General features: G+C 50.0%; 1 protein-coding gene across 6 annotated transcripts in view; it reads right to left on the reverse strand.

Annotated features, from left to right (window-relative positions):
- Nucleotides 1-21,902, reverse strand: part of BOC (BOC cell adhesion associated, oncogene regulated) — a 71,123-nt gene that overhangs the window by 36,792 nt on the left and 12,429 nt on the right. The window contains exon 1 of one of the 6 annotated variants that reach the window (XM_059687830.1): nucleotides 14,570-14,693. The exons of the other annotated variants lie outside the window; for them this stretch is intronic. The gene's annotated coding sequence lies outside the window, so the exon portion shown is untranslated. Of the gene's footprint in view, nucleotides 1-14,569; nucleotides 14,694-21,902 lie in introns of those variants that run through there. 6 annotated transcript variants of the gene reach the window in all.

Here is a 21,902-nt window from a genome sequence, read left to right on the forward strand (position 1 = left end):
CCCCATCTTACAGGTGAGAACACTGAGTTCCAGGGGTTGGTTCACATAAATGCAGGCCTGGAATGCAACCCAGCTCTGTGCTCTTAACCACAATAGTAGCCTTTCCACACATTTTCTTTTTTTAAAACAATATATTTTTTTTTATTAATTTCAGAGAGGAAGGAAGAGGGAGAGAGAGAGAAACATCAATGATGAGAGAGAATCATTGATTGGCTGCCTCCTGCATGCCCCACACTGGAGACCGAGCCCTGGCCGGAAGTCGAACCGTGACCTGCTGATTCATGGGTCAACATTAAACCACTGAGCAACACCGGTTGGGCCTTCTCACACATGTTCTGTCAGCACCCTGCACCCAGTGGGTGCTTAACGGAGTTAGAATATAGGTGATGTAGAACAGTGAGGAGTTTTAAGTTATTTCTAGAGAAAAGTTCTATACCAAAAAAGCAAGCTTTGGGTGTCCTCTAAATTTTCCAGATACTTGTTTGAATTGCCTCCTTTCCATCAAACGAGACAACATATTTATCTGGAACACTGCATGGATTGCCATCGTAGGAATTTAGGGAACGCGATTGCTCATGACGCCCTCATTTCCTCTATCCTTAAGGACTTTGGGGACACCTGTTCCTTCCCTGCCCCAAGGAAGGGAGGAAGAATGGAAGGAGAAAGGGGAGGAATGAAGGAAGAAAAGCTGGGAGGCAGAGAGGCAGGGATGCAAAGTAGCAAAGGGCAAAAAAGAAGACCAGCGGACAAAGGGGCGGGAGGGCTGGCTCGCATCTGAGCACAGGGTGGCTGCGGAGGTGTTTGGGTTGTAAAGTCCACACAGGTTTTACTGAGGAAACTCAGCTCTGACCCCCTCCTGCTTAACAAGGGCCAGCCAAACAATCCCCGTTACTTCTGCACCCTCGGTAATTTATAAGGTTCAAACTGGAAACAGGCCCCACTGCTGCCGCCCGCCCGCCCGCCCGCCCGCCCGCCACCATCCTGCCTTTAAAAGCAGCAAGGAGAAAAGAATGCCGCTGGGGAGGAAGAGGTGAGAGGAAGCAGGTACCCAGAGGAGCAGGAAGGAATTAACTCATTAATCCCCACACCAGCTTCAGAGCAGGTACCATTTAATGACCCCAAAGCAGGACACCGTGAGGTTTCCTTCATGCAAGAGCAGGGCTGTGACACACACATGGGACCGGGCAGGGGGCCCTGGAACCACGACGCCTCTTATCTAACAGCTGGGAAACGGGGTTACTTCCTGAACCAGGATACCGAGTGAGTTTAGTCTAGAAAGGTCATTCCAAAGAGACAGATTTCTGAGCACTTTGCTTTAATGAGTAAAAAAGGCCAGTAAGGTTCATTGGAGTACGATCTGCAGTGTAACTCTGCCCCACTGTGAAATGATCAAGGTACAATTTCAAAGTTGCAACAGTAAGGCCTGGCATTTTTCCCAGCAAAGCAAGGTCTGTCTAGATAGATCCTTATTTTCTATGCAATTTCTCAGAAAAAGAGGAGAGACCAAGATAAGAGTCAAAAAGCAGAGAGAAGGGAAAATGAATTCTTGACATGAATTCCTCCCTGAGGCTTAAGTCCTTGCTTTTTAAAGGGTTACTTGGACACGAAGCATCAAACATGTCTGAGAAGTTTAACTGCTGACACACGTGTTCCCACTGATACAAGCTCCTCCAAGCAGACGTTTTTGAACTTTCTAAAAACAACAGCAGAATACACTTCTGAGGCTGAGAACGAGCATGAGAAATTATAGCCTCAGTATTTATTTTGCAAGAAAATCACAAACAACTGAGAGCTGATCATGGGCAGGCGGTGGCCAGCTCCAACTTCCCCAGAGGGTGGCTGGCTGGCCGGAGTGGGCGTGAGACCGCAGCGCAGGGGCCACATGTCACCCCGGGTCATACGGGCCATGCCGCTCTCTCAGAAAGGGGGAGCTCTGTGGCTAACACACAAAACACGGCTTTGGATGGACCGTGACCTATAGCCAAGAAGAGCTGAAACATTCAGTGGCAAGAAACAGATCTGACAAAAATTTTGTTCCACTGGTTGGGAGGGGCTAGCTACATAAGAAAACATTTCTAAGCCCAGATGACATTTTTTGCACGTTCCCAATTCCATCGCAGAATTCACCTTCCCCACTACCTTGGAAGGCAGAGAGATTTCCTCCCAGGTGATGCCAAGTGGCAGCGTGCCTGCTGAGTGCTGGGGGCCCCACCCCCACCCCCACCCTCTGCCTCAAGAAAGTGGGGGTGCTCCTGCACACAGGAGTGACATTGGGGGAAATACTGGGGAAATGAGTGAATTCTCAGAGGGCTGGACATGTGAGTTTAGATAGACTTAGGAGAAGGATTTAAAAAGTCATTTTTACTGCTCCACCGGCATGGCTCAGTGGTTGAGCATTGACCTATGAACCAGGAGGTCGCGGTTCAATTTCCGGTCAGGGCACATGCCCGGGTTGCAGGCTCAATCCCCAGTGTGGGGCGTGCAGGAGGCAGCAGATCAGTGACTCTCGCTCATCAACAAGTTTCTATTTCTCTCTCCCTCTCCCTTCCACTCTGAAATCAATAAAAATATGTTTTTTAAAGTCATTTTTACTTAAAAAATTGTATCCACAGACCTAATTAAAGGGAAACATTCTAAATTAGGAGGGACCCTCGGAGAAAACACAGTCATAGCTCAGGGGTATTGAGTGATCTGAGGAAAGAGAGCGATTTGCAGAAGGTGTCCCGGCTGATTAGGAAGGAGACACGGGTCCAAGTCGGGTCGCCCTCGGGACTAGCGCTCTTCCTGCTATCCTGACACTGCCTCCCTGGGGTCAGGTTAGCCAACTGCTAGAGCTGCTTTTAAAACTCAGTTTACAGTGTTTCTGAACTTACTTTCTTATGCATAAAAATGACGTTATCAGGATCATTACCCGTCACAGTAACTACCTGTGTGGTCACTGTCACCCTTTTACCCTTTACACCCTAATCTACAACAAGCTCTCGTTGCTCCTTCCACAGACTCCTCCAATGGAATGTTCTGCACTGAAGAAGACGCTCTGCACCTGTGCTGTGCAAAATGCTCGGGAGCCCTAGCCACTTGCGGCTATTAAATCCCTAAACTACAGCTAATGTGACTGAGGAATGGCATGCTAAATTTTAATTTAAGTGGCCACATGGGGCTAGTGGTCACCCCTGGGTCTAATTCTCTAGCTCTTACCTGCCTTGCCCCAGAAGTGACACAGGACATGTTCACTTACCCTGAACTGCACAGTTCTAGACAGGTCCCTAGAACATCTACCCAGACATCTCTGATGTCAAACAGGGGAGAATAACAATTGTTTTTAGGTTCTTAAGCCTGAGCCAGTCTTCACATGTCTATAGCTTATTCCTTATCCAAATTTTGTGTGTGAGTCTCCCATTTAAAAATGGTGTATTTTGATTTTATTATTGGGAAAGAAAAAATATTACTGCAATCTGCTACATACAAGACAAGTACGCAAGGCACAGTCATAGAAAGTGGATTTAGTCAGCGAGCTCAGCCGACATCCCTACGCGCCTCATTTCCCAGCCTCCTCTGCCACGAGCCCAGGGCCCTGTGACCAGTGCTGGCCAAAGACGTGTAGGTGAACGTGTCAGTGTCACTTCCAGACCAAGGCAGTTAGGAGCTGGAGAACTAGAGAGCGGCTTCCGCGTCTCCCCTCTCCTGTCCCAGGGCCACAGGTCACCGGTTTCAGAGGGCACCGCCGCAAGATGGAAGAAGGCAGCGCAATCTTTTGTTGCACAAAACCACGAAGTTTTGGGATTCCTCTCACGTAGCATCTTTAACATCTTCACTGATCACCACAAGGGAAATAGCAAATGAGAGCAGAGGGAGGAGAGCGCTTTCAAGTTCGAGTTCTCAGGAAGGGTTTTCTGGATCCAGGGTTTGCCACGGGGCCTTTTGGAATACACAGGCGCAGGCATGAGGAGCGCATGGCACTGCAGGAAGGTGACACCATCTGGTGGGAACGCAGGAGTTGGGGTGGGAGGTGCACCGAGCAGTTTGGCTGCTTGTCTTGAACAGTGGTCTCCAGATTTCCTGATCTTGCTCCCGTGAGAAAAATAGTCTGGGCAAATATCCCTTATGCATGCATATCTATGTATACATCAGATGCGGGTACTGCTGAGCTCAAATGTGAAAGAGAGGAGGTAAAAGTGAAACCGTATTTTAATGGCTTGTTAATCACATAACATCATTAAGCTAACACTGCACGCCTATTTAGGCCGAGGCCCATCACTAGTAACACGGATGCAATCTCTTTCAAACGCTCAGCGTGAATGCTAATTATTTGGTGACTTCTCATCAGAAGTGATTCCATTACCATTGTTTCTGCTTCCTAATGTGGCTTGAAAAGGGGCAGCCCTGCCATCTCCTCCTGTTTGCCTGCGCTTGGATTATCAGCTGCTCTGCAACCCAGCTTTTTTGTAGCATCTCTTTAAGCCACTTGTCCTTTTGTGAGAGTTAGTTTAGCTAAAACTAAATAATATAATCTGTAAATCCACTTAACGGAGAGCAGGAAAAGTGAGGAGTACGTGAACGGGCAGCGAGGTCCCCACTGCCCGCCCTCCACGCGTGGAGGCCTCCTGGCACTGTTTGCCCGACACGCGGGCTGAAGGTACCACTGTCCATCCCGGTATTAAACACCAGGAAAGCTTGGTTTCTTTCCTGTGCCTTTTTGAGATGGAAACACACGTTAAGAGCCTCCAGTATGTTCTTCCAGGGTGGAATTTCTTGTATTTCCCCCGTCAGCAGCTTGCAGCCCACTTTGGAGACTATTCTAGCAGAATGACAGGAGGCGAGGGAGGGACTATGAGGTTGGGTCAGGCTGTGGAAGAGGAGGAAATGGAGCTTGAACCCCATACCATAGGAGATGGGACCCTTGGATGGTTTTTGAGAAGGGACTATCTGATCAAGGTGACATCAGTAAAACCTGGGCTTCTCATTCTCACTGCGGCCAATATTGATAACCAGCTGCTAGCAAACATGGACAGAGTCTATTTCCACTCAGGTTGGGGGGGGGGGCGCTCGCTATCCAGGCAAGGGGAGGGGGGACCCTGGCATAGCCTCCGGGCTCCGGAGGATCCCCCACAGAGGGAAGTGCCCTCTGCCTCCAGTGAAGGGATGGTCTGCTCTCTTGGACAAATCGAATTTCCCCAGCTCAGCCACTTGAGGAAGAAGTTACTGGGGAGTCTCATTTCTTTGTCACACATACCCCTTCCTGAAAATAGCCTTATTTCTCTAAAGAGATTTTTAAAAAATCTACTGCGTGGAGCAGGAGGAGACACAAACCTTTATTGCTAAATGGAAAAAAAGAGAGAAAAGGAAAACCATTTCCTTTCTTCTACACCCCTTCTCAATCCCCCACCCTATTCCATATAAATTCAATTTGACAACCCTGCTAATTGGATAAACGCAGCTCCTGCTCTCCTAGAAGGCATTCCCTTTGCTTTTTGTGTTTTGTTTTTGGAGGGCTCAAAACAGGGCGATTGTGCTGTTCTTTAACACGAATTCCATCTGCTTTATTTCTCCCTCCATTCACCCTCCTCTTGAATATTTATGAGGCCTTCCCTGCTGCTGTCCCCTTTCCACCCCACCTCCACCCCTTCCCCTCAGCCACCCTCTCCCCGCCCAGCTCCAGCCCCCTCTCCCCTTCCCTCAGAGCCGGACAAAAACCTTCCAAATGGCCCCCCCTCCTTGCTTTAGATAAACACAGGCAGTGTCAAGTGTGAGGAGTAGGGGGAGGTGGGATGGGGGTTCAACTGCCAGTCAAGCCCCCAGCCTTCAATGGGGCCCAGGGGCCTACCCTAATCTGCTGCATGCTTGCCATATGGGGGCTGTGTTGCCCCGGGAAACACTAACAGGCAGAACGGAGCTTAATAGAGTCCATATTCATTGTAATGCAGTGAGCTCGCTCAGGCACCACTGCCCCTTCGGTCCGGTTTCATTCTTCTGTTTCCCTCTTTCTTTCTGTTTTTCCTCCCTTTTTCTTTCTTTCTTCCTTTCAAAAGGACCAGGACCGAAGAGAGCAGTAACCTGGAGAGGCCTGGGTCGGCAGGAAGGCGGAGTTGGGGGTTAGGCGTGAGGAAGGTGATGGTGGTGTTGGGCTGGGGGTGAGGCTGGTGGGGAGAGGTGAGAAGGGGGAGCTCCCAGGAGGGCAGAGTGGAGTGTGCATCAGGTCAGGGCATGGAGCGTGCAGCTCTGTACGAGTGTGCACGTGCAGGAGTGTGGCAGGTGGGTATGGGCCACCAGGGCCCCGGAGCACAAAAGCCTTCGTATGTACTCAGCCACCTAAGCCGGGGTATCCCAACACCATCTCTAACCCCAGTCAAGGGCAGGTCACAAAAGCCAGTGACACCTACCTCCCCTAGGTGTCAGGCCAGTGGCCCTGAAGTCACAGGTGGTACAATGGGATGAAACCGGTTGGGCCCTTTCCCTCCCCCGGCTGAGCTGGAGTGGAGGAAGGTGTGCCAGCTGTGGTTGACAGCTGTGGTGTGCCACGGCCAAACCAAGGGCACAGGGCCTCTGCCCTGAGTGGGCTTCCCAGCAGACAAAGCCTGGAGTATATCTCCAGGGCTCAAAAGGGAAAGAGGGCAGAAAATGTGGGAAGGGAATGGAGCCCATTTCTCCCAACTTCTCAGAAAGAGTAAAATCGGTAACCGATACTAAGAAATTCCTCAAAGAATGAAGAATCCGTTTCCTAAGTTGTGAAACAAAGCTATTCGTTCCGTTCTGTAAAAATCACAAAATTTAGAATCAAGAGAGAAAACAAATTTTCAGCTACCACAGCTGAAAATTTACCCCCATGGGGTGTAGTACATAGGAAGAGCTCAACAAGTGGTTTCTGGACAAATTGTATACATGTTCCTGTAGTTTCACTACTGCTGGCCAGGACCCTGAAACTCCCCCCGACTACCAGCTGCTGCCAGGGTTCAGATGGCGGCAATGGCTTTGGCGGAAAGGCAGTGCCCTGCCTCAGTGATGCCAGTGTCTGTCACCGAGGCCTTTCGTTATCTGCCCTGTCCTAGGCCAAGGCCAGACAGCCTAGGTCAGATGAACCCGCTCAAACTAGCAGATTCTGTGCTCGCTGTGGTTGGTTTTCTGCCCTCCAAACTTGATACGTCCTTAACCTCACTGGGATGCATCATAAATCCGTGGTTTCCTAAGTTCAACCCACGGGGAACCAACTGTAGGTGAGTACATGAAAGTTCTTGTAATTTTTCTTTGCTTCTATTTTTCATCTTGATTTTAGGGCCCTATACCCAACCAACCCTGCAAGAGATGGTGGCCTGGATTCTCCAGAGCCAGGTGCAATATCAATTCCTGGCTCTGAAACCTAAATAGCATTTGGTTATCTGAAATGCCACCCAGAAACCCGCCTCAGCACCACCTCCACTGACATCCATTAGGGACCCACAAAAGCAGCAATGCCTCCCCGCTGAGAGCTCCAAAGCGGAGCAGACACACACCCACACCAGAGCAGGGTCCTACAAGGCTGGCAGCACTGGGCCTCCCTGCAGGAGACGCCTTCCCTTCCCCCTCTTCCTTCCCCTCCAACTTCTTTCTGTGCAGTCTATTCCCAGCTGTTTCGACCCCAGCATGCTGCATGTGTCACAGAGGAGTGCCTCAAGGGAGCGGGTGGGGACACCTGGAGCTCCACCGCCAGTGCAGCCGAGCTCTTCCCAGCCTTCCCTGCAGCCAGCACTAGGTCAGCAATCTTACCTCCAATGTGCACCATGCGGGTGAGAGCCAGGATGGCTAACGCTTAAAGAAGCAGGGACAGCTACTCTGGTCTAGACCAAATGCCTGCCTTTCATTTCACTGCTGAGAATACCCACTAATGACCTGCTTATAAAAACATACACATGAACTCATCTACTCTTGTTGTCCCTACAACCATGCTGATAATCACCTCCCACTCAGCTGCTCCCACTTGGACTCTCAACCCTGTCTCCTGGCTCCCCTCCCCACCTCTGACTCCCCACCCCAGGATCGGGTCAGTCGCGTGGTCGCTGACTCTGGTGTCAGCAGCCAGAGAGACACAACGCAATGCAAAATCTACGCGTATCATTTAAAAATGTCTAGAAGCCACATTTAAAACACAAGTGAAAATAATTTTAATATATTTTAACACAATACATCTAAAATATTATCATCGCAACATGTAATCAATACAAAAATTATTAGTCAGGGCCTCTTATATTCTGTTTTATACTAAGTCTTCTAAATGTAGTGTTTATATTTGCTACACATCCCAATTTAGACCAGCCACATTTCAGGTGCTTGCAGCTGGTGTCCTGGACAGTGTAGGTCCAGTGACCTCAAACTGGCTCCCTGTCTCTCTCTTCTCCCCATCTACTCAGCCTCCACATTGCCACCTACCTTCTTTCTAGAATATCAAGCACAACCAAGCAGTAAAAATTATAAATGGGCAGCTACCATTCACTAAGCAAGCACCTCCTGCAGGGCATAACCCACAACTCAGCTCACAATGGCCCTGTAAGGCAGGCACATGACCAACCCATTCTATAAATGAGGACATGAAAGCCCAGGGAGATGAGTCTGTCTTAGATCACACAGATGGTAAATCAGAGCCAGGATTTGAACCAGGTCCCCTTGACTTTAAACCCTTTGTCTTTTCACTCTAGCATACTTCTCTAAGGAAATTATGGCATAATAATCGAACCATTAAGCAGCCATTAAAAATGATAATCATAAAGATCAAGTGGCAACATGAAAAATGTTTAAAAGATGTTGAGGAAAAAACCCCATAGATCTCATTGTGTAAAAAGCAGGTAAGCAGCTGAGTGAGACCTAGTAAGGAATATGAAACAAATAAAAGCAGTGGATTTTAAAATGTGAAAGAATTATGAATGATTTTTTTCCCCTTTTGAGATAAGTTAAAAACAAACAAGCAAATAAGCTAACGGACCCCCTTTGATTACTCCTCAACTGAGTATGAATAAATAATAAAGAGGTAATATGCAAATTAATCCTCATGCCATCACGCCATCACAAGATGGCTGCGCTCACAGCAGAGGCGGGGTTCCTGTAACACAAGATGGTTGTGCCCACAGTGGAGGTGGGGTTCCCGTAATGAGCTGTAAGGAGCGATCAGCATGGACCTGAGGTTGCGTGGCGCTGGGGCGGGGGACCTGAGGCTGCGCCCCCCTCCTGGTAGGGCTTGACGGCGGTGGGGCCGGCCAGATCTGGATCTTGCCCAATGGGGTTGGGGCTGGCTGGGTCTGGGTCTTGCGTGATTTCAAGGTGTGCACAGGTGAGTGGGGACTTGACTCTGGGTCAAGCAGTGCGCCCTGGACTCTGACAGGAGGAAGATTTTCATATACATTTTACTAATTTTCTTTCATCTCTGACATTTCTATTATAGAGAAAGGGCAAATAGCAATATTAAAACATTTCCTCTAATTAAGTCCCTTTTAATGTGCATGAATTTCGTGCACTGGGCCACTAGTGAATAAATAAAGTTCTAACTCCTTTGCACAACCCTCCAGGTTCTTTGAAACTGGCTGTAGTCCACCTTCCCCATGTCTTCTTCCCACAAGCAGTCAAGTCTGGGCACACGGCATTTTCACGCCTTCTCTTCCTTCTACCAGGACCATCTTCTCCTTCGCCCTCCATCCCATCAGAGGAACTCTGATGCTCCCAGGACTGCTCCTCATGCCAGTTTCCACAGCACCTTGCAGACCTCCCACATTTCCACAGTGACCTATGGATCTGACCACGTGTCTTTAATGGCCTCTTATCTCTTCCCTCTTACCCCTACGATGAACTTCCTGAAGGCAGGGATGTGTCAACCCAGCACCTCAAAAAGCCTTGGCACATCCTGGGGGCTCAGTGTCTGCTGAAGTGAAGGGTTTGTTCATATTAGAAATCCAGGGTTCAGAAGAGATGTTAACCTGAACCATGGACATATAGGAGGGACACATGGAGACACATTGTTATCAATGGGGGACCTGAGGGAGGGGGTTTCCTAGAAGGAAATGACTGTAACTGTGGCTTTTATTTTTCAAAACCAAATGGCCCCTCGGTCAGTATAGGCAGCCCTGGAGGGAGGGGCCTAGCGGCCTGAGGGAGGTCAGTGTCCCTGCAGGTGCTTCTATGGTTTGGGGTTTCATTCAAGGACCTTTTTTGTTTTCCTTCTTATGTCTTCTCCCAGAACAAACATCCAACTAAGCTTGAGACTTGGGGCTTCCTGCAGCCACTGGACTGTGGGCAATCTAACCTAGGACTATACCATGATTAGGTTATCACCTGGCCAGCATGAACCTGAGCTTTTGGCCAGGGTGGGAGGAGGAGAAATAAGAAAGCCACTGAGTGAGAGAGAGCAGGGGAGGGTAGGATGGAGAGCAGAGAGCTCCTCCTATGTGTCATGCCCAGTGCTGGGGGCTTCACATACATTGTCACTTCCATCTTCACAGCCCAGGGAGCATTACTGTCCCACTTTACAGATGGGGAAAGAGATTATCAAAACCCTCCTTGATGGTTTATCACATAAGGATTTTAGGACACCTTTCAAATTTTTGTCATAGACATAGTTCTCTGCTGAGTGACAGTGTTGGGACTCAGCAGGATCGGGAGCCTGGGGTTTGGACACGAGCTCCGCCACTTCCACCCGGGATAGAAGGTGGCTTTGGGCAAGTCACTGAAGTGCTGAGTCTCAGTTTACTCTGCAAAACGGGAATGATACACCTGTTTTGCAGAGCTGCTTAAAAGAGTTAATAGGATTACACGTGAAAGCATCCTGGCACATAGCAGTGATGCAATTTGGGGAAACAAGTGTGATGGAACTTGACCATGAGCCGTTCACCTGAGGTCTAATTTCACACGGGGCATTGCCACCTGGTGTGCTTTAAATGTCCCTTAAGACAAAGGCACGTTGCATTTTAACAACTCCAGACACGTATGATATCATCTCTCTGCTCATTGTTCCTTATAAACTGTACAAAATTAAGCAATGGCCTGGTTCTGTTGCCCTACACACATGCATCAAAAGTTCAAGAAATATTTGTTGAAAGAAAGCAGGAACACCTGCATCCTGTAGTGTTTTACAGACCCTCACAGTAGCCCGGGGACAGGAGGTCTCTGGAGAGCGCTATACAGTGTTCCCAAGTTTGTGGCAAGACTCAGTCTCTAGCCTCTCAATTTCTATCCAACACTAGTCAACATTTACATCACTTAAGCTAATAACCTCTCCCCACCACCAACCCCCACCCCGTTTATGCCCTCTCCACACTCATTTGATGATGATAATAATCATAATTTCTCCATAGTGTCTCTACTTGTTCAGAGAGAAAGAGGAAAGATCCCATCAAGCAATAGGTCGTCTGGGACAAGAAGTTATGAAGTGTTTATAGAAAGGAAAGCACACCCCAGTCCATCCCTGACCCCCACTCCCAGCCCCGACTTCATCAGTGAAGGTGCAAAGCCGCAGCCAATCCACCTGCTCTTTCCCACCCACCTGTTTCCAATTACAGCCTCTGGCCAGGGCTACCTCCAACAGGTACACAAGGAAGTAAAATGGTAACAGGGACCGCAAAGAAAACGGAGCACCACTTCCCGGCACTCTGGTGCTCATGGTTAGCAGAAGATCCAATGCAAAAGGAATTCATTCGAGTGGTAGGCAGCATAGGTAAGGTCCAGAAACACACCTGACCCAGGGCCTGAGCAGCACTTCAGGCAGATCCCGACAGCTTACAGCCCTATCTCTTAGGACAGTGGTCGGCAAACTCATTAGTCAACAGAGCCAAATATCAACAGTACAATGACTGAAATTTCTTTTGAGAGCCAAATTTTTTAAACTTAAACTATATAGTTAGGTACATTGTTATTAACTTAATTAGGCTTAGGAAGAGCCACACTCAAGGGGCCAAAGAGCCGCATGTGGCTCGCGAGCCTCAGTTTGCCAACAACGGTCTTAGGACAAAGGAAACCGATCCCACTTGCGATCCCTGTGTGAACACACACCTGACTATCGTAAGCGGCTCAGGGAGCAGAAGTCTGGGCACAGACCACCTGACAGGCCCACTGACAGCAACAGGAAGAAGCAGGTGTATTATCCCAGGTAGCAAGGACCTGGGGTGTAACATACACACAACCAAAGGGGAGGCATTTTCCCCAGATCATCCACGCGCGTACAGAGGGGGGCGGGGACGTAGAGGAAATCTAGGCACAGTTCCCTGTCCTTGAAGACCTTGGAACCTAGTGAACGTGCAGCTCTGCCACACCTTTCTGTTGCACCGAAATTAAAATGCGGCATGGCCTGGAGAAAAGATCAAAGTCAAAGATAAACTGCAGGTTTTACCAAGTACAGGCAAGGAACCAGACCACTAAGGAAGGCATCAGAGGAATGACAGAATGAACGTGTCACACACTGGGGCACACTCACAGGGGCACACACCGCTCGGCACAGGCCAGTCCCCCCCATATAGCCCTTTCCAAAGGCCTAAAAGTATCCTCCTATCACCCAGGTTCTTCCCTAGCAAAGTCCTGGGAGACGCATCAAAGAACATCAGTGAAGGCAGGAAAAAGGCAGCAGTGAACATGAGCCTCTGAGGACCCCCGAGGCCTCAGCTCTGTCACTGTCACTTCTCACTATATAGTAACTTACTTGTTAACAAGTCTCTCTCCTGGACACAGAGTAGATACTCAATGAATGTTTGCTAAGCTGTGAAGACCTACCTCCAAAATCATTTCCCAGCCTAACCCTGTCTGGTCCTGGAAGTCTGGGTGGCTTCCCCTGCCAAGCAGGACGTGAGCGGAAGGCGATGTGTCTGCCGGCTCCTCCCTGTCTCCCTCAGGGACCTGGCTTAGGTTCTCCTTCAGCGGAGGAGGCAGGAGGACACAGCTCTCCCTGCTGGAGCATCCAAGCCGGGTGGCGGGGAATGAGTACATAGAGGTGGGCACTGAGCAAACTTGCTCTGCTCCGCAGGCAGCCCCAGCACCTGCTCTCTGCGAGGCAGCGGTTAGGGTCCAGCTCTGTCCCCCCGGAGGCCTGCCCGTCCCCCGGGGACGCACCATCACAGGAATTATCACAGTTGGCCGAACTGCCAGGCCAGTGGTTCTCAACCTTCTGGCCCTTTAAATACAGTTCCTCATGTTGTGACCCAACCATAAAATTATTCTCGTTGCTACTTCATAACTGTAATGTTGCTACTGTTATGAATCATAATGTAAATATCTGATATGCAGGATAGTCTTAGGCGACCCCTGTGATAGGGTCGTTCAACCGTCAAAGGGGTCGCGACCCATAGGTTGAGAACCGCTGTGCTAGACCAAGGGCAGCAGGGACTGGGAACGGAGATGATCTTATTCACAAGGGCATCGTTAGCCTTAACACAGTTCTCGGTAATTCAGCAAATTCCTGTTGAGTGAACAAATAAGGACCTGAGACACAAAGGTGAAAGGTCATGGCAGAGACGAGCCAAACAGGAGCTGTAGTCATATAGCAAAAAAGGGAGCTTTTTCTTAGTACAAGTTGGGCATTTAGGATGCTTTGGGGGGTTAAAGACTTACTTTGATGTACTCTGCTAGGTCACATAATGGCCACCGATTCCAATTAAGCTGTCACCTGCGGTCATTTTCTATGCCCCTTCCTCATGGTGATTAAGCTGCCAATGGCACCAGGCCCACGCCCTCACCCTCCGCATGACTCAAACCAGTCTCAGGTGCTGGGACCCAGAATGAATGGAGATCAGGCTGCTGCTTCTTGCCTGTCTGGTTCTGGGGCTGATTCAAACGTCAGGCAAAACTGCCTCTAACCCCAGCACCCCAGCACGCCAGCACCCACACTCCAACCCCCAACAGGCTCATGCATGCGGGCAGGAAATCTGAAGCATTCAAGCGAAAAGCTAAGCCTTGGGGTAACATGACGGAACTGTTGAAGAAGGCAGCCCAGGAGCTGGTATGTGACTGCGCTGGAGGGACCATACCTCTCCTGGACTTTCCTGCAAGCGAGAAACCTCACCCGGGACTTCAGGAGCTACCCCACTGACAAAGGACACCCCACCTACCTCACAGGATGTCGAAGGAAAACCGATTACATTAGTCAACGTCCAGAGTGATGACGGCGCAAAGGCACAAAGCAGCTGTTCAGTAAAGGACAGCCGTGCGTCTCATTTGAATAGCCCCTTCAGGGGTACTTTTAGGAGCACCCCATATTTTCATTAGTCTGATCCTTATTGCAGATTTATTCCTGGTGTTTCAACAAAAGAGGTCAGAGAATAGGTGATACCTCCGGGGCCAGACACCCCACCTGGGCCGTCCAGCTTCCTGCTCTGGGCCTCACTGCCTCTAGGACACAGACACGCACACGTGCAGGCCTACGTGTGCTCCCGGCAATCCGCTCCAGCTCCAGCTGGTAAGTGTGCTCTAGAATCATGACAGTTTACTTTCTTTCCCATCTGACCTCATACAAACACACTTTCTTCACCACCTCCCTGACCCCTAAATATACACATTCCGTCCCCCACCCACCCTCAATCTTTCTCAATTACAAAGCTCTTTTAAACCAACTAAAACTTAAAATAAATACCAATTTGGAAGCCTGAAGCATGCTCCAGTCCGTCTGTCAGCCTCTGCCTTCTGCTGGAAGCCCCCAACTCCTGTTAGCTCTCCCCGACTTGTGAAGCGCAGTGGCCTGGGTGCACGGGCGGGCACACGCAGGGAAAACAAACACATGGACGCTTGCCAGCACCTCTATTTATAGCAGGAGCAAAGTGTGGGGATCCGGACAGGCTGAGGAGGGAGGGTCAGGACCAGAGGGGCGGGGATAATTCTACCCACTGCTCCAGCTCCACCAGCTGCAAAGGGTCCCCTGCTGAGGTCTGCCTTTCCCAGGTGCAACCCATCCTGCTTATGACTAACACCAGAATGGTGCTGCAGGGAAGCGCAACTCTGAGCGAAGAGAGCCTGCTATCTTGCTCATTATTGTAGCCCCAGCATCTGTCACATCACAGTGCTTGGCACATAGTAGGACTGCAGTAAGTATCTGTTGATTAAATTAACACATGAGCTTTTTTTTCTCCCCTGCCTACTCCACAAGGCTACAGATGGAGGAGGGGGAGTAGGTGGAAGGGAGGTGAGGAATGCCTAACAGTGGTTCTAGCCTGGCCTGTGTGGCTAAGTGGTTGACCATTCACCTTTGAACTGAGAGGTCCCCGGTTCAATTCCCTGTCAGGGCACATGCCCGGGTTGCAGGCTCAATTCCCAGTGGGAGGTGTGCAGGAGGCAGCTGGCCAATGTCTCGCTCTCACAGAAGTTTCTATCTCTCCATCCCTCTCCCTTCCTCTCTCTCTAGAAAAAGCATATTTTGAAAAAGGACTACTTCTAAAAGCCTACAGGATGTTAAAATGTGCTAACAAAAACAATTTCAGGAAATGCAATGCTAAGAAAAGCTAATTAGAATTTTTTCACTGCAGGCCTTTTCAGAGCCTTTAAAATGTGATTTTGCATCATGAATCACCAAGAGGGGGACAGCGTATGCACTGAAGCCTGAACTCACTTAACCACAGGCCTGGACTTACTTGACCACAGGCCTGGACTTATTTGACCACACTACTCTTTTTTCTCAGAGTACCATTAGTGAGGGGAATTTCATCAAATACACTTTGGGAAATGGTGGCCTAAGAGGTTCCTGGAGAATATCCCAAAAGCAATTTGTAAAACAGCATGATCGCATTTTTGCAAATAAAAAATTACATATAAATATGTGGTATATAGTTATTTGGATTGTCATAGGAAAATATCAAGAGACACTTAAATGTTAACGTCAGCTATTTCTGAAGATTAGGGGATTTGCACTTTTTATATTAAACGTTTCAGGAATACTCAAAGTGGGTATGTTATCACATGTAATTAAAAAGGCAAATTTGAAAGAAAAAAAAGAGAAGCTATCCCCAAATATTATTATGTCATCACACACTATTTTAACATCCCACAGGCATGAAGGCCTTATTTCCCAACAACCCCCTGGGCCAAAAAAGCGTCACTCATTGCCCATTATCCCATCTGAACATTTTCCTGCTTCTCTCTCTAACAAATAACTGCTCTGGATGGTGACAAACACCTCCCCCAATTCCAAGATTTTGTTGCTTCCACAAAATATGGACAGGTGTTTTAGAAAAAATGAAAACACATTTAATATTCTGTTAATAACCTTTACAAATCAAATTACTTTGTTAAGTAAGTTGTATAAAATATTCATCAAGTACTTAGTTTGCTGAAATTATCATGTTGGGCATATTAACATTTAAAGACTGCCTTTTTTTTCCCTGCTAAATTAGTAACTTCCTAATTTAACTGATTTGTAAGTGTAATTAAAAGCCCTGAGATTTAGTGAATGTAACGTACCAGGTTTGGTCGCAATGTGAAACCAAGGCAAATATCGAGAACTGGAAGAAATAATCGGTGGTGGCACAAAACAAAGACTTTGGCCATCTGCTGAGTTACTGTGTATGAGACAATTCATGCAGTGTCTTGTCTCACCTCTAAACACCTCTGTGAAGTGGGTAGCATTGTCATCCCATTTTACAGATGCAGAAATTGAGGCTTACAGAGATGAAGCATCTTGTTCAAGCAAAGGATTCAAAGCCAGGGCTGCCTGCTTCCCCTGCCTATTGGTGTCCTTGGTTGATCCAAGCAGATACACAATGAACTGTTTTCTAACCAAGGAACTGAGCCTGAAAACAGTCAGTCTGAACTGGAGTCATGTTCTAGCTACCATATTTCAGGAGGGTTGGGTTGGCCAAGTCCCACAATGCACAGTGCGTCCAGCTCCTGCAGATGTGCTGTTGCCCACCCCGCCCAGAGTCAGTCCTGAGGTCCGAGTTCTGAAATCCCACCCAAAAGTTGGTAGCAGCACTTTGAGTCTGGATTCAAGTTATATGCACCAGCACATATAAGAGACAATAAAATTCTTCCATTTCTGAATCTGGCCTCTCTCATCTTCCTTCTGTTCTTACACAAGGAGTAGGAGGTAGGTTCTCAACTCTGGCTGCATAGAAGAATCATCTGTGGACACCAAAGCACACCAGTGCTTGGGCAGCCCCGCAGGCAAATTAAGTTACAACCTCCGGAGGTGCGGCCTGGGCATCAATCAGTGTTTTTAAAATTCTTTCCTGGAAACCGTGATGTGTCGCCAGGGTTGGGAAGCAGCATGGGCTGCCTCTGCTCTGGACCTGGGGTTATTTTGATTAGGAATGTCTACCTCTGCCAGACATGCCCTGATTGCATTGGATACCATGATTGGAACGGAGAGTTTTGCATACATAAAAATGGTCCTGACTATATTATTTTGAAGAAATTCTTGTCATTCTTAAAGCTATATATTTTTAGTTTCACACATTTATTTTAAGAAATAAAACATTTTCTCAAAGCTTCTCTCAGATTTCCCCAGATATTTTCTGGACTTTTAGATTCCTCGTTTTCTCCTCTTCACATACAAATAAAAACAAAAACCCAAGCAGAAGCCACCACAGGCCCAACAGGCCCAAGAGCAGCAAAGGAAACACAAACAGGTCCCTGGACCTGTCACCCCTGCTGACTAAGGCCACCAACCTCTGGGAGGTTCGCAGGAGCCTAGAGGTCTTCCAAGCATATGCACATTTGAAGCTTGCACATCAAAACCTGAAATGCCACCAGCGATTTCCTTAACAAAGCCAGGCAGTCTGCAGGGGCTCAGGGACCACCGGGAAGTGAAACAGGTGTGGGCCAGCCAGGGGTCCCAGGTCCACTTAGCCCCACCTCACACCAGAGGGCTTTGCCAACACTGGATGGCTTTTTGACATCCCAAAGGGTTAACAGCTCAGCCCCTAGCTTCCGGCCTTCCCTAAGGAGTCCCCGTTCAGTTGGGTCCCTCCTGCAGAGGAGACAGCTTCCCTCCCCCACCCCACCCCCCAAGAGGCTTGGGTCCCACCCAGCCCCTCCCCGCTCTGCGGCCCTCCCACTCCAGGAATGAAGCTGCCGCTGCCCAACATATACCCAGACTGGTTTCATCTCCTTCCAAATCCATTTTGTGTCTTAACTTCTGCCAAGAATAAAAATTAAAACACTCACACACACATCGTGCGAGTATGGGAGGGGAGGACAGGACTGGAAGTTTTAACTGAAAAAGACCAGGCAGGGAGTGGGAGGGCCCCCGGGGTCTGCGATGTCTTGCCCGAGGCCCCTGCTGGCTACACACAAGGTCAGATCTAAGGGCAAGTGTTGGCAGCACCTCCCCTCATGTTCCTCGGACGCCCCCTTCCACCCTCACCTCTGCCCAGAGGGACACAGAGCAGCCTGAGCTGCCAGTGCTGCAAAGGCCGGAAGCGGACTGCATTCCCCACACTTGGAGGGCCTGCTCCTTGCCAACCCCAAAATGAATAAAACAGCACTTGGGATGGCACGCGGACCCTGGCAAAGCAGGTGGCTCCCAGGCTGCTCGTGGCCACCCAGAAAAACGGGTCTGGAGCTGGGGCCTCCGTCCTCAGAGTCCTGTCCCACCACACCCAGGGCAGGCAGAGGCCTGAGACAGCAGCTCTGACCCGGCTCTCCCGTTCTCGTTGTCCGCTCCCCCCAACCCCCGCCGGGGAAACCAGGAGCCCCTGCCCTGCAGAATGACCACACCCAACGCCTCGCCCACCCAGGACCCTGCAGGGTTAGACGATGGCCGCTTACTCAGCTCTGAATCCCACCATTTGCCCCGTTTTCTCCCCAAATGCTGAACTAAGTCCTCACAGTCCTTAAACCTGCTGCCCAGGTGGACACACCCCTCATGGAGTCACTTGCCTTACCAGTCAATAAGCACTTACTGAACTCCACTCCGTAGGAGGCTCTGGGAATCCAAAGATAAAGTTCAAGCGTTCTCTACCAGCTCAACACCTGGTAGGGCGCAGCACAGACACATCTGGGTGCCCTGTGGAACCATTGCAAATTGAGCCGAGTGTTCTGGGCGGGGGTTTTGTCCTTCCCAGGCCGCTGTGAGGAGGGGTGGGGAGACGGGAGGACACACTGCTTAGCAAAGGGTAGCCTGGTGGCATCCATCCGGTTCCATCTGGCACACACAGCATAGCAACGAAGACAAAGCAGTACTTTAAGAGCCCTTCTGTTTGCCTTGACAATGGTTGAATCTGGGTGATGGGTACATTGGGTTTGTGATACTCTTCCTTCAGCTTTTGTGTGTTTGAGCTTTTAGATAACAGATAATAATGAATTTTTCCCCAATAGGATAACTAGAGCAAGATCCTCCCGAAGCTTCCTAATCCTACACCAACTTCCAAACTGCCCCCCCGCCACCGCACCACCACCACTATCACCCACTTATCCAACATCTTCTTTTTAAAGAATTAGTCTCTTTAATGTTGAAAGTATTACAGATGTCCCCTTTTGCCCAGTGTCTTCTTAGCTAGGCCAAATAGCACTGTCAGGCAGGTTTCAGGGGGTGCCCTGGTTCTGGTGGGTGAGGGTAGTGTACCCCCTCTTTGACCTTCAAGTGCTCCCCAGTGTTGGGACAAAGAGGCCACCCCACCCCTGAAAGGAGACTGTTGGCCGCAGCCAGAGATCCTGAGGGGCCTTCTCCCTGGCTCTGCCTCAGCTTCGGGAGCAGTGGGCTGCCTCCAGGCCCCCGGCCTCCAGGCCCCTGCCTCCTTTACAGCTTCCCTGTCCTGGCTTCCCTGTCCCGATGGGCCTCCCCAAAACCCTGGGCCTATCTCACCAGCAGGTCCCCAGCTCTGGCTGGCGTTTCCTCGACAGCAGAACCAACCACGTGCACGGGCCTGAGGCCCAGGTGCAAGACCATCCCTTTGCTCTGGGCCTCCATGCCTCTACCTATAAAATTCTCAAACATACTGTAAGAGACAAGACTCTAAGGAGCCCAGTCTTCCAAGAACATGGGCTTTTGGGAAATAATTACAAATCAGCAGCTTCTCTAAGCCAAAGTAACAATCATGATCATAATAAAGGTGACCATCCAGCACCTACTCTTGTAATGAGAGAACGAAGGGCATGCAATTCAACGTGGAATGACCCCCTTGCTTGGATCTGAGTATCTTGAGGGCAGGCGGCTCAGTGCTCAAGAATCTGCTGGCTGAGCAGTTGACCGGGCCACTCTTTAATGTTACGGACGTGCCTTTGGGCCCGGGTGGAAAACGCCTGGCGAGCGTGCAGTGCTGCTCTCTGCAGGCTTCCTGCTGGGCATCTGAACAACGGAAACAGCTCAGCGTGAAACCTCAGGTGACCGAAGAGAGGCCGGTGCAGGGGGTCCAGAGTTTCAGCAGGTGGTCTTCTCCACGCGAGGGGGACAGGCCGGAACGCCCCAGCCCGGGAGTGGGAGTGTAACACACCTCATCTTAGGAGAGATGGGAAGAAAGCAGGTCTCACTGTGTTCCCCCATCCAGACCGAGGGCATCAGCAGTTCCTGTGTGAGGGAGATTCGTTCTGCCCGCCTGAGGTTCCCTCAGTGGGGCATGTACCCCTCCTCGCCCCCTGGCGTTGGGAGCACAGAGAACCTCGTTACTAAGGAGCCCCGCTCCACTGTCACGGAAGCCTGCTTTCTCTGGAGAGCGGAGCAGGTTGGCGGTGGGTGAAACTGGAACCCAGCGCCGGTTTCTACGGAGAGAAGACCCAGCTCACCAGAGCTCCTTCAGCCCAAGCCAATCCTCCCGAAGGAGCGAGGCCCACGCTGGCCTCCTGGGCATCCGCTCCAACAAGCGGCCACACCGCTGACGTCTGGCATGGCCCCGCTGTGCAGAATGCCATCCTTTATGCTGAAGGCAATTTTGAAATGCGCCACATTTATATTTATATTTACATTTTACAAATATAAAGGCTATTTATGAAGGTCTTTCTGAGACATCCCCCATCCCCAAATCAAGAGAAAAAAGAAATGATTTGTCTGAGCACGTATTTATCTTTGGTTCCGAGAATGTGGGCCCCGTGCCTAGACACACTGCCTGGCATGTACCTACGAAGCCAGCCTGGGATTCTTTCTCAGGACTCTCACTGCACCTCCTGCGGACAGGCTGTGAGGAGGTGACTTGGGGTCAAGGCTGGACTTATCTGTAAGGAACGCAGGGCTCACACTCACAGGTGTCGGCTGCTCTCTACCCTCTGCCTCCCCAGACAAACCGAGGCAAAGGCCAAGGCTTCTGGAAGTGCCGACGGTCAGACTCCGGAGTTAGACCCAGGAAGCCTAACCTGATTCCAACATTAACAACAAAAGCCAGGACCGCTGGCCTATAGAGGGCCTCCCCTGAAGAGTTTAAAGAGCTTCCAACTCTCCACTGCGTTAGTGCTCACCGTCTCAGTGACAACCCTGGGACAGGTATTACCAGCCTCCACTTACAGGGGGACAACGAGGTAGGGCCACCGAGGGGCGGCCCAGAGCTCTGTGAGCGTGGTCAGGCCACGGATGGGAGGCCGGCCGGGGGAAGACAGCAAAGCAGAGGAGGAGGAGGAGGTGTGGATCTGGGTCATCGGCATGGAATGTCCACTTCCCGAGGGGCCGATGAGGCTTCCCCCCTCCTCGTGCTGAACTCTGACACACCTGGCTGGTGTCCGGCAGCGTGAGGAGGTACCAGCTGGCCTCCGCTCTGTGTTTATTCCAAACAGGAAGCAATGGAAGCGGCTAAACTTCAGTCCCTGCTCCCCAGGGCTGGAACCCTCTGCCTAGTCCACCTTTCCCCAGCCCCTGGGAATTTCCAGCCTGGCTTCACCAGAGGAGACACACGACCCCCATTTACATGCACGTCCCTTCTCCTAACGGGGCCCAGCGTTAGGGTGGGGCTGGAGGAGCCTCTCCTGCCCCGGTGATAAAATCCATCACTATCACCTATCTGTCCCCCAAAGAGCCTCGCCGTCTAGAGTGACTGCTGAGTGCGCTGCACGCT

The sequence above is a fragment of the Myotis daubentonii genome, chromosome 3, assembly GCF_963259705.1.
Source record: "Myotis daubentonii chromosome 3, mMyoDau2.1, whole genome shotgun sequence".
Classification (NCBI taxonomy): Eukaryota; Metazoa; Chordata; class Mammalia; order Chiroptera; family Vespertilionidae; genus Myotis; species Myotis daubentonii.